The sequence below is a fragment of the Ursus arctos genome, unplaced genomic scaffold, assembly GCF_023065955.2.
Source record: "Ursus arctos isolate Adak ecotype North America unplaced genomic scaffold, UrsArc2.0 scaffold_1, whole genome shotgun sequence".
NCBI classification, from domain to species: Eukaryota; Metazoa; Chordata; class Mammalia; order Carnivora; family Ursidae; genus Ursus; species Ursus arctos.
In genome coordinates this window covers 58,235,963-58,249,713 of record NW_026622763.1, presented here as the reverse complement: position 1 = coordinate 58,249,713, position 13,751 = coordinate 58,235,963, and the positions used below count along the sequence as shown (strand labels likewise).

At 39.1% G+C, this 13,751-nt stretch overlaps 1 long non-coding RNA gene across 1 annotated transcript in view; it reads left to right on the top strand.

The window, feature by feature from the left end:
- The window catches only part of LOC113250706 (uncharacterized), a 51,012-nt gene extending 40,453 nt beyond the window's left edge, over positions 1-10,559 (top strand). Inside the window, exons 5-7 of the long non-coding RNA XR_006408782.3 lie at positions 7,571-7,675; positions 8,636-8,719; positions 10,276-10,559. This is a non-coding gene — a long non-coding RNA (uncharacterized LOC113250706). The remainder of the gene's footprint in view (positions 1-7,570; positions 7,676-8,635; positions 8,720-10,275) is intronic.
- Positions 10,560-13,751: the final 3,192 nt, after the last annotated feature.

Below are 13,751 nucleotides of genomic sequence, written 5' to 3'. Positions count from 1 at the left end.
ACATCAAGACAAAGGCAGGGAAATGCACACATAGTCGGTCACGCGCACATGTGCGCGTGTGCTCTCTCGCTCTCCTTCTTACTCGCTCACTCTCAAATGCGCATGCGCACACCCCCCTGCCCTTCTGTCCTCAGTAAATTCTCCCAGGATGATATTCTTGCGAGGAGAGGAGGGAGCTCTTTTTAAATTAAATTTTATTTTATGTTTCTAGCTTTATTGAAGTATGAATGACAAATAGAAATGGTGTCTATTTCAGGTGTACAATGTGATGTTTTGATACACATATACATTGTGAAGTGATTATTACAATCAAGCTAATTAACACGTCCATCACCTTACATAGTTACTTTTTTCCATGGTGAGAACACTTAGGATGTACTCTCTTACCAGATTTCAAGTATACAATACATTATTATTAACTATAGTCATTGTCCTACCCATTAGGTCGCCAGAACTTATTCATCTTATGACCAAAAGTTTATACTCTTTGACCAACATCTCCCCATTTTCCCCACCCCCTAGCAACCACTCTTCTACTCTGTTTCTATGAACTCAACTTTTTAAGATTCCACATGTAAGTAAGATCATGCATATTTGTCTGTGTCTAGCTTATTTTACTTAGTATAATATACTCAGGTTCACCCATGTTGTCACAAATGGAATGATTTCCTTCTTTTTTTAATGGTGAATAATATTCCATTGTATGTATCATATATTCTATAGTGTGTGTATATGTATATATCATACACATATGCAGATATCACATTGTTGGTGAGGATGTGGAGAAAAGGGAGCCCTTATATACTGTTGAAGGTAATGTAAATTGGTGCAGCCATTATGGAAAACAATATGGAGATTCCTCAAAAAAGTTAAAATGGAGCAATCATATAATCCAGCAATTCCACTTCTGGATATATATGCAAATGAAATAAATTCACTTGAAGAGATATTTGCCACTCCCATGTTCATTGCAGTATTACCCACAGTAGCCCAGATATGGAAACATCCTAGATGTCTGTCAACAAAGGAGGGAACTCTTTACATGGACCTGGAATTACCCTTTGAAAAGTCACTCATGAGAAATCCTTCAGAGGAAATTCCTTGGTTCCAGTGCTGCAGCCTTGAGGGGACGAAAGACAGCTCATTTATCTTAAGCCCACAGTTGTCGATAATGTGTTGTATGCAAAGAAGGATGTGTAACCTTTCTTATCAGTGTTGTCTGTGGCACAGAGGACCCAGGTTTGATTCGTTTACAGTTTATACGCTGCCTCCTTCCAGATGGGCCATGTGTTTGCATTTGTGTTGCCTTTCTCTGTACATGCACACATACACAGAAAATGAAAGACTCGCTTAGAGGGTAAAGTCATTAACTACCAGCAGTCATAGAAGAATACTCCAATTTTTGCCAGCAATTTGATAGATTGTCCAATTCTGAAGCAAAATATTCAGTCAAAATGCCCCACCTTATTCTGAAGTCTCCAAAGCCTCTGAGTTTGATTGAAAAGGTCAAACTTCTGCCACCTCTAGGGCTCTCTGCTGTATTTGGCTCCCACACATTCTGCTTCTCCCGTCCCTCAAATCTCCATGCCTTCATCCCCTTCAGCGCAGGGCTTCTCAGCCTTGATGCTATTGACTTGTGGGGCCAGATGGGCCTCTGTGGGGGAGATGAGGAGCTGTCCTGAGCATTATAGGATGTTTAGCAGGATTCCTGGCCTCTTTTCCCACTACATGCCAGTAGCATCCATTCTCTCAATCATGACGATCACAAATGTCTCCAGACATTGCCCCCACTTGAGAACCACTGCTCCAAACTGCTTGTCTGTAGGGAGGGGTTGACTGTATGATCCCTAATGTCTGCATACCTTTACCCAGTGTTTGTGCCACGCCTTGCAGGGGTCTGCAGCAGCCCCAGACCCTCTAGATACACCCAGGAAGGAATTTGGCAAGTTCCTTTCCTGGTCTTTGGGGTTGCTGTGTTTTCCTGTAACACGCTAAGACCATGGAAGGAACTGGAGCATTGGCGCCTTCCTTGGAGAACCCTCCTCCCCCACTACTTCTGCCATTGACAGCACTTCTCAAGCAGGCTGAGCCCTGGGGCCCCAGCAGAGGAGAGGAAGACTTCTTTATTACTAAATGCCTAGTTTCTGATTCTCAGGGGGCTGTCCAACCTCTCTGATGGTGATACAGTTTCCTCCTAGAAGGCATGGGCTGGTGGTGGTGGGTAACACATTTATAAAAACACAAAATGACCCCCACCTTCAATACCATGAATTGCAAATGTGTCACACAGCAATGAGTAAGGACTATGGATATTGGTTTGTGAAACAAGTGTTGATTTCAGCCATCCAAAACAAATTACCGTTTCCTTCCTAGCTAACTCCCTTGGTGAGAACAACCAGTTCACAAACCCATGCGGCTAGGGAAGGTGTGTGGGAACAGGAAAAGAGTGGGAGAAGCAGTTTGCACTTTATTAAAATAAAGAGTATCAGCATCTCTTTTTTGATTAAAAAAAAAGCAATGCATATATTCATGTATAAACACTTCCTTCTTCTGGACCATCTCCCAGCAGTAAAGACGTGTCATTTTACAGGGTTTGTGTTTCTTTTTCTTTTTAAACCTCAGTGTTTATGCTCAGATTCATAGGGCTGTTGGTAGCTTGGCAGGTACACAGATGAGGAAAATATCAGCAGGCAGAATCTTTCTCTTTCTTTCTCCTTAATTTCCCCCTTTTACATGACAGAATGGAGTTTAGTGCTTACAAAGAGATTCTAGAGGCTATTCCAGGTGAGTGCAGTGAATAAGTTAGTAGGACAGAGGAACAGCCGCTGATATGGTGAGGGAAAAAAAAGCTTCTTTCTAAGACAGCTAAATCTGTTTGCATAACTCAGTACCTCTCCTGGGACCAGGACTCCTAGCAGGGTCACAGAGATGCTGCCGAAGGAGCACAGAGCCAGGGCCCAGAGGGTACCTCCTGCTGCTGTTTGATGATGGCATCTCCAAAGGCAGGTGGTCTGAACTGGATGAACCCTCTCCCTGAGACCGAACTCTGTTGCTAGCTCCCTTCCCCAGCCTCAGCCTCGTGTCTGCGCCAGTGTCAGCAGGGAGGTTAGATTGTGATTCCTGAATTGTAAACTGTAGTGTGTTTATAGTCAATGGAGATAGTAGAGCTGTAATTGAAGTTTTAGGAGCATATTTGTAGCTAATGAATCTAAATACAAAGAATTTTTAGCTTTTTTGAAGAAGAAAGGATTTTTTTTTTTTTAGCAGATTTTCTGAATCCCAACTCTATGGAGCTGTCCATGGATGGGCTTCATGGGGTAAATAAGTTAAGCAGAGAAAGACAATTATCATATGGTTTCGCTCATTTGTGGAACATAAGGAATAGCAGGGAGATTGGTAGGAGAAGGAAGGGAAGAATGAAGGGGGGAGTAAACAAAAGGGGGAAATGAACCATGAGAGACTATGGACTCTGGGAAACAAGCTGAGGGTTTCAGAGGGGAGGGGGGTGGGGGATTGGGATAGGCTAGTGATGGGTATTAAGGAGGGCACATATTGCATGGAGCACTGGGTGTTATATGCACATAATGAATCATGGAACTTTACATCAAAAACTAAGGATGTACTGTATGGTGACTAACATATCATAATAAAAAAATTAAAAAAAAAAACCCTTGCAACTGAATGTATATGCACTTTCCTGAGGCAAAGTCCATATCTTTCATCACATTCTCTGAGGGATCTGTAATTGATGAAAGGTTAAGAATCACTGTCTCAGAGACAGTTACAAAAGTCCCCTTTTTTGTTTTGTCTAGAATTTTGACTTGATTTTTAGTGTGTGTGGGTGAGCATGTGTTTGGTTTTTCAATTTTTTGAGACCAGATAGTTTCACTAGTGTTTCTTTATAGAGATGTTTTCCTATGCGGTGAGCCAGTTAGGGGTTGTAAGATCTCTGGAGATTCAATTCTTAGCTACAACTGGTTTAGGTCTTGTAGAAAGTTGTGCTGTTGAAGTTCAATGGTGATTTTCTGTCAAGATAATGTCAGACTGAGAAGGGACTTTGAAGAGAAAAAAAAGAGGGGGAAATTAGGTAGTAAAGATGCACAATCACTTTTGTACCTTTTCTTCAATACACCTGAGGTAATTAAGTTCCTTCTTGTTGTCTGTTAAGATTACTGCCCCCATTCATCTTCCCTTGAAGAAGTGCGTACGTCAAATGGTATTCCAAGAGCAAGGAGTGAGGGTTGAAAGTTACGATGATGACTCCAGGCCTGGGAAATGGAGCTTTACCCTCCCATACTGCTAGCCTTGATGACAACATCACTACTTCCTTCTCCAAGCACTGTATCCTTGAGTCCTGAAATAACACTGGGAAGCTAGTTCATCTCCTCTTCTTTAAAAGGAGAGTGATTTCTCACCAACTCGTTCCCTGATCTCACACCACAATGGCCTTCTTACTGTTTTTAGACACACTAGGTACTCTCCTGCCATAGGGCCTTTTGAATTTGCTGGACTAGCTTTGTCTGGAATGCTTTTCCCCAGATAGCATCACAACTCACCCTATCACAGCCTTTGGATCACTATGCAGAAGTCATTGTCTCAAGGAGCTCTTCCCTAGTCACCCTTATTGACCTCCCTCTATATGTCGTACCCTTCTTCCCAGCTTTATTTCTCCTCTTTAGCAGACACCTCTATCTTCCCTATTCTACGTATTACTTATTCAGTGTTATCTAGTGGAGTTTTGGCTCCTGCAGATTGTAAGCTCCATGAGGGCAGGACTGTTTCTCTGTTCCATTCAGTACTAAAATTATAGAACAGCACCTGGTTAATTATAGATACTCACTAAATATTCTTTGAATGAATAATCTCAAGAGATTTGGGGATAAAGCTTGCTGATGAAAAAAAGTACTGTGTGAGCTTTTCAATCCAGTGATTTCCTGATCAAAGCAGCCAAACTAATGAAGCAAACTGATTTAAGTGGCCCAATAGCTTCTATGTTTACATCAATTAAAGTGTTTGTCAGCCCTATACCACAATCTATAAATTGGCTGTTGCCCTCAGCAGGTTAAGTTCTGCAAGGGAATGAACTTTAACTCAGAGGTGAGGTGTGGAGCATATAGACATGTGCAATAAACATAGAGAAAAATAAGGGAGTGAAAGAAAATACAAGAACATTGAGACCAGCCGTTGAGACAGATGTACATATCCAATCACAGGATGAAGAATCTCTTTGTGAACATTTGGAGCACATCCCCATTTGTTTTGATTTAACAAATCCCCTAGAGAGTTGCTAGCAAGATAAGGAAGAAGCTCTGGTGTCTGAAGAAATTTCTGGAAACAAAATTAGGCAGGATGTGTTAGTCACGTTGGATCAGGGGTAGACTGAAGTGCCCAGGATGCAGAATGGGGGCAGGCACCATTATACGAGTCAGAGAGGTGGAGATGAATGTTCAGTGATCTGGTGGGTGTAGACCATCTTGGAGCAGAATTCTGAGCTATAATAAGAGTCGTAAGAAAAACAGTGGGAGTGACTATAGGTTGGTTTTATGACAGCTCCAGCTTTTTACAGTGGCTTCAACCTTTTACATAGGGGTTTGGATATTCCATTTTTTTCATCCACACAGTGGTCTTTCAGCACCAGTCAAAACCACAGGGCATGGCTGGTAGATTCACTTACACCAATGTATTCTGTGGCCTCCACCATCTTCTAATTCAGCCTTACGGTCACGCTTCCAAAACTGATTTTATTTAATAGTACACCCATTATAAAAGTACACCCATGATTATTAGCACATTCACTTTCCCCTACTCTCTTCAGCATCATTATTTATATCTTTGCAAATGGCATTTCCTTCAGAAAATATGAAGCTGTCTATCACTTCCCTTCTATACTGTTGTCACTTGTGCTTAAAAAACTCACACCTTTTACCATGCTATCTTGGGAAAGAAAATATCACCACACACAAAAGCCCCCCGATCAAGATTTAGAAGTCAAAAGGTGGTATATCAATCAAGAATTTTCTGGTCCAATATAGAAGGGTTGTTCCCCCCCCCCTTCATAGTGTTCTTCTAAGCCTTCTCTTTTCATTAAATCACAATGCCAGGCAAAGTCAGGGGCATGCTGTGCCTGTCATTGTGGTTTATAGATCAAATGAAAGCCAGTATTAATCATCTTGCTTGATTCTGGAACCTATTAATTTTCCAAAAACAGTACTCCAATGACATGAGTCCTTCATTCTGTGATCTGATGCAGTGTCATTTGCCTTTCCTCCTCTCAGAGTAAACCTCAGAAAATGTTAGTTACATAAAACCATTTGAAAGTAAACCTTTATCTTTTCACTGGCCAAGTAGATGAAAGTTCCATTTAACAAATCTATACTTTGCTTCTATTTTCCTCAGGGCTCTTTAAAAAAAAAAAGTTGGTATTCTGGGTCTAGACCTACTAACTAGAGATAAAATTGAGTTTCTTGTCCCCTTATTATCAAGGACTTTATGGAGGATGGACTATGATCTCCTATCAGATCTGGGGTCCCCAGTTTTTTTGGTAATGACAGTATTTTTTAAAGTTCTCCCAAGTCTTGAAGTTATGGAAAGAAGGTGATGCTGAGAATAAAGTCCTCACAATCTCAAAATTCTTAGGAGAAACTCTGTATATAGTAGACTGTAAATAAATATTGTTCATTGAATCAGTGGCATCGAGGATGGGGCATCCTCTCCATCCTCACCCTGTGCCCGGTGAGTAGAGGATGTTAAAGGAGCTGGGTTATGCTATCCAGTAAGGCCTCAATATGCCTTCATTGGAACCATTATGTACCTAGATCAATACTGGATCCTTTTATTGGAGCTTATTTCTGGGTAGTATATTGTCAATGTATTCTCTGGTAAAGCATTTGCTTCCTTTGATTTGACTCTAAATAATGTCATTAAATTAAACATCGAATGATGTAGCTTCAGAAAATATGAGTCAAATGTTTGTTCATTACAAGGTTAGTACAAGTCTTAAGTTACAAGAATTAAGTCAGAACTGGACAAACAGAGCAGAGGTTTTCAACTAGGGGTTTTAACCTAAGGGCAATTCTGTATGCATACAATATCATAAAAAGCTCAATTTATGGAATGAAGGTTCATTTACCTCCAGAGTTATCTATGTAAAACAAACAAACAAACAAAATACAGTTTTGGCTGTATTGCAACTGTATTGTCTTGTTGAAGTGACCAAGAGTAGAAGAACAGAATTAATCTAATAATGCATCTGTTTTTCATTTTAGCTTTCCTCTGCCTCTTCATTTACTGTTATGTTTAATGCTAGGTTCTGTTTTTAGCCTTGAGAGAGGGGAAAAGTTTAGAAGACACTTGTAACATCTGTAGCAATGGACAGAAGAATGGATAATAATAGGAAATGTCTACATACCATCTGGTATAAACACAGATGTGTGTTTTCTTTAAAAATAAAAATCCTGCACTCTAAAAAGGGAAGATTTACAACACTCTACAGAAAGTCAAGAACTCATTCTTGAGTGGCTCTTAATTAACAAGATGCAATTCTCCCTGTTCATTGCCAATTTATTTATAGAACTCCACTGGTGGGTGCTGCTTATTTTGCCTACAAATTCGGAATGCGGAGGTCATGATGCTCTCCTGAATCGATGGCATTACTGGACAAATTCTTTTTTGTCAGGTATTACATTTCTTTACTTCTTTATGTGCCTGGTATAGTAAAGCCAGAATGAGGATATTCTGTGTTTCCTCTAAAACCCCATCATGGAGTCTGAAAGCTTCAAAGAAAAAGGCCTAAGGTATAATTGATAAGGGAGATTAGGCATATTTTATAAAGTTATATAAATTTAATCCTTAACTACACAATAATCTGTACATCATAAGAGAAGTCTACTTGCAAAACCAACAAACCACTCTTAGGGAAGGTTGTCTATTTTTTTTTTTTTTTTTTAGCGTTTATACATTTAGTACCAATAACAAATTTACCAAACCTGCTTAATTTACTATTGAATTCCCTCTTTTAATAGGCAACGTACACTTCTCAAATTCGGAAGGGTCTATAGTGTACCTTAACAGAATAAAACTTTCTGAGGATATGTCCACTGGGAGATCACCAACAGGTTAAATTACTCCAGAGATAAAAAAGTAGATATAGTTGTAAATATTGGTACATTGAGATCATCCCAAGGGCAATCTGGAGGACTTCCGTGGACCACTCTCTTTGAAAGTCACAGTATGTTGAAATATCTGATAAACATGGAAAACAATAAGAAAGAGTTATGAAATGCCTTCTGTTATGAATGTTCATAAGCTTCACTCACCAAAGGAAAGGACAGGACCAGCCTTGTATGGATAAAATGTATTCTTAGGAAGATGCCTCTGTTTTTACCCTCAGAATTTCTCTCAGTGAAGTGAATCCATTTGGCTTGGCCAAAATAAATTTAATATCATTTTAAAAGCCTCCTGGTTTTCCACCTCTTTCTGCGAAAGATAAATTACAGAATTAAAGAGCACATTCTAGTTATTCAGGTATATTAGCCTTAGTTAAGGGCCATATTCCTTGTACTATTTACTTTTGGCACTCTCCCCTGTAACAGATAATGGACATAATTGCAGCGTCATTTTCTCCCTGTCCCCATAGGTGCAGTTCCTCTGCTCAGGTGGGAGCACCAGAAATCCAGTGGTACATGGAATTCTCATTGAAGTTAGAAGATATTCGACAATGGTAAAAATTGGGCACTCAGTCTCTAACCTTTTGGCCTACCACTTTTTGTCGGCTCTGTGTTCTAACTCTTTGATTCTTTTCTAGGTTGTTCTTCATTTGGCAGGTACCTACTAACTATATGCTCATTTGATGTATTCAGGACTGACCTGTAAAACTGGCCTTATCTTGGTTCTTGGATTGTCTTGTTTTGCTTTCACTGAAAAAGGAAAAAAAGATACTAAAAAACACATCAAAACAAAAAACAAACACAACTGGTCTCCATAGATAGAATCCATTTATCTTGTTTCTTCAAAGATTTATTTTTCATTGTTTCAAGAACTTTTGACAAATGAGCATTAGAGGAAAAGTGCTGACAATTTCAACTTTATTAGTTCAGATGTTATTTTCTCAATTTCAAAACTGAAAAAGCTTATCTGGAAAAGAAATGATGCAAGGCGGTTGTTACAGAATAATTATAGATTTACTCTTAGAGGAAAACATAATTGCCTATGTACTACATTAAGTGAATATACACTCCTTCTACATCAAATAGTTAAAATAAACCATGCGCTTTCTGAAAATTACAGTATGAGATTCACTCGTGTCCACAGGCTCACCCTGGTGTGGCCCTGCTGGACTGGGAATGATGGAATTGGATGGGGCAAGGGGATCCCTACATTATTGCTGCAGAGAGTTCCTCCAAGTTGAGTAAGCTGAATGGAGATTTGAAAGATGGGACAACTTCTAAATTGATGGCAGAGCTATAAATATCTGGGAAGCTGCCACCAGAATTCCCAGTCTTGCAAGTAGTTACAAGAAATGGGGAAAATTCTTTTAAACAAAATTGCTGCCCGGCTGCAAATCTGGGAAAGACAAGGCAACAAAGTATGAGCCTATCAGAGAGTGGCTAGAGCCAGACCTTGAGGAGTTATCACCGTGTGCGTACAGGACAGAAGGGGGGTTGTTCTTGTGCTGGGCTTTTCAGCGGGCTCAGTTTACTATGGTTTAAAGCAGTGGCTTTCCAACATGGTGGGTGACTCTACAATAAGAAATACAGTTTACATTATAGCCCAGTGCACCCCTACACATATAAAACCATTGAAGTAATGGAAATAAAAGTTTAATAAACCTACAGCTATTTCCTATTTTTAGTATATGCCATGCATGCACACTCTTTTGCACTTTATGAACCATTCTGTTCTATTCTAGATAGAGAGTAAATTAATCTATAAGAAAATTATCTACAAATTCCAGTTAAAATTGAAGGTCTGTATTTTAGAGATCTATATTATATTAATATAGATAACATATATCATTTCTACTTACATAAATGTTAATCATAACTTGCCTGTGGTCTGAGACCATGGTTTAAAAACCAATAAGAAGTTCCAGTAAATCCTTCCACAGTAGAGAAAGCTGTGGAGGGAGGGAGCTGCACTGCCTCTCACCTGCCCAAGGGGCTTCTGCTGCTTTGCCTGTTTTCTCAACACAGGGGTGCATAGTTTGAAAAGAGTTAATCTACACTTATTACCCTGAGTGTTCTGACATTTTCTCTTTGGTTCATTTTGTATTCTCAGCGTGAATGAAAACTAGAACAACAGGGGCCATGACGGCTTGGCTCCTGTACCTCCTTTCACAGCTCCTCCCAGGATCTAGCACCGCGCATCCTTTCCACCGGACGGCTCATAGATGCTGCCGACTGCTAACAATTACGTGACAATGCAGAAGCAATATCATTTATATAATTTGATTAGCTGCATGGAATTGTATGCGCAGACGTTTTTTCCTAATGGAAGAATTTTAGTCTGTAAAACTGGTTGAACTAAAGATTCAAATATAAAAGTATAGACTTTGCCCATGATGCTCTCTACCATTCCATCCTTCACTCGTTTATTCATTCATGCTTCAAATATGCATTGAGTGGCTACTATTTGTCAGACATTCTTTTAGGCGCTGGGTGTACCAGTTCCTGCCCTCAAAAAATGTTAGTTATAAGACAGGTAACAGGCGTTTCTCAAAATTGTGGTTTATTAAAAATTAATAGTTGAACTGGTCTAATTTTGATTTAGCTGGGGCAGATTTCTTGTGTTTACTTTGTTTTCCTCAAGGTCATTAATGATATAATCTAAAATAATACCTGATTAAAAAAAAAAAACACAACTTACCTTGCCAAAAATGCACTCAGTGGCATTACATTTACTCCCTGTTCACGGCAACCTTTGGATCTCAAGCGCGTAGAATTACATTAATCATAATCCTGGTTCATGAAGACTCTCATGTTGGTCCACCGGAGGAGCATCCATCTACCTACTTACCTACCTACCTACCCTATGTAAACTGATCTATAGATTTAATGTGGTGCCAAATATAACAACACATTATACAGTTATTATAATTAAGGCAGCATTTTTTTTTCAGTGATGATCACAAGTACCATTCTGCATGTATTCAGTTTAAGGACATATGAAAGGTACCAGAAAATAATATGAGTCTGGATCTCAGAAGAGACAAGGACTATATTTTATGTAATAGTTTAGTATAAAATGGTTACAGATCAGAAGAGAAATGATTATTCACTAAATGGTGCCAAGAAAATTAACAAACAAATTTGAGAAATTTAGATCCTCTCCTATTATTTCCACCAAATATAATTTTCAGGTGGATAAAGTATTTTGGAAATACCTGTTCATGGAGAGCCTGGGAGGCTCAGTAGGTTAAGTGTCGGTCTTCAGTTCAGGTCATGATCCCAGGGTTCTGGGGTCAAGCCCACTTTGGGCTCCCTGCTCAGTGGGGAGCCTGCTTCTCCCTCTGCCTGCCACTCCCCCTGCTGTGCTCTCTCTCTCTCTCTCTCTCTGTCAAGTAAGATAAAATCTGAAAAAAAAAAAAGAAATACATGTTCATGGATATCTTTAGGTATTAGAATGGAAAAAGACTAAGAATAAAACTTAGTCTCAATAAAGAATAAAACTATAGTCAGAATTTAGAAGCTCCGTGAAACTGGAATCACAAAAATCATTACTTTCATGTTGGAGAACATGATAGGTAAAATTAAAAAGAAAATAAAAAACTGGGAGAAATATTTGGACACAGATATGATAATAAAGGAGTTAGTGTTTTCAACATATATGTGGAACTGGTAAATCACTATGACAAAACAATATTCTATCTATGATCGGGATGGGGAGGAAGAACACCTCAGCAATGGTTCTACTTCAAATAAGAAAAAACATGTGACAATTTTTTCCTGCCCTAAACCACTTTTTCCCTTCCACTGATGGTTGTTCCCCATCTCATCCATTTGGAAAATGCTTCTCCTCTAATTCATGTAGTTTTTTGGAGGCTCTCAGCCAGATTACATTGGCCCCTGCCCACTTGGGTGGCCATGTGATCCAGACCTGGCCCGTGGGAGATCTACCATAGAGCCAAAACAATGCAGGGCAGCATTTAAAAGTGTCAGTGGTCAAGGTTATTATTTTTTCATTGGCCAGAGGAACAAAACAGAGAACCTGAACCAGACTTGTGCACCTTGTAGTATACGTCTGAGGAGATATGGTAGATCACTGAGGAAAGACAACGAAATCAATCAAGCTAGGAAAAAATGTGGATCACCAACATTGACTACAGATGGACTAAGAACTTAAATATCAAAAGCTAACTTGAAAACTTTCAGAAGAAAATGTAGGTGAAAGTCTTTCTAACTTCAAAGCAGAGAAGGATTTCTTACACAAGACACAGTAGTGCTAATCATAAAAGAGAAGATTGATAAACTTGACTACTCTAAAATTAAGAACTTGTGCTCATCACATCATCTTTAAAAAAAGATAGAAGACAACCTAAGGACTGGGGGGTGCAGCACACATGACTGACAAGGATCAGAATCAAAATTACATGAAGAATTCCTGCAAATTAAAAATGATAGGCACCCCTCTTTCCTTCTGTACTCACAAACTTACTCCTGCCTTCTCAATGTCCACAGACTCTGATTCCCTTATTCATCCAACAACAAATTAGATATCGTCTGAGCAAGTCGTTCATTTCTATCTCTATGCCATTTCCTCCAGCTGTAATATGGCCACCACCTGCTGGACTACTGACATCCTAAACACCTCCCTGAGTAAAGCCCATCACTCCCAAGAACCTTCTTTGACGACTCTGACTGATCACTGCCTCTTCCTTCAGAATTCAGACTCCATTCATACTTGCTTACCATAATTACATATTCCTTTTTGAATTCTGATTTTTTTAGATATCCTATCCACCCTGTTACATTTTAACTTTTCCTAAATTTAAGAACTCTTGTATTTCATCTACTTGCATGGTTTTTCCTTCTGCCTGGCTTTTCCATCCCCCAGCTTAGCCCAATGTTGTGCCTGTCATAGGTACCTAGCAAGTGGCTGACTGACTGCAAGCATTAGGATTTTATCCAGTTTCATCACGAGCACTTCAAAAAAGTAGGACAAAGTTAAGGTGGATTTACCCAAGGAAATAAAAAGAAAAAGACAGCAGTTCACACAAATAAATGCCTAACGGAGATCTTAGGCCAGTTACAGAGACATATGGAAGAGATTTAAAAATATCCATTTACGAAGAAATTGTGAAGGAGGAAGAAAGCAATGTAAACAAGCCAAATTAAGGAAAAATTACATATTGGAGAAAGACAATAAGCAGCAAGTTTCAGAAAACATTTCAAATGGCACTAAAAAGTTCAAATGGGATGGCAACAAATAAAAGTAAATGACTGAACTAATTAGGACTATAAGCAAGAGATTGTTTAGAAGATAAAACCCCAGATGTGTTTATCTCTCTTATTTTAGAAAAAGCAGGCAGAGAGCTACCTTTATCAGACAACAATTTTCCTGGGACAACAGATGTAGGCAGTTAAAAAAAAAAAGTTACCTGCAAACAAACTAGATGAGGCAGAAATTCTAGATAGTCTATGTTCACGATTTTTGTAAGAAAGAAAAAAGTGATGAAGCTTTGATTTAGACATTTTTAGATGATACCAGGATCATAAGGTTTCAGAAGGATTAGAATATAACTAGGTAGGAATTAA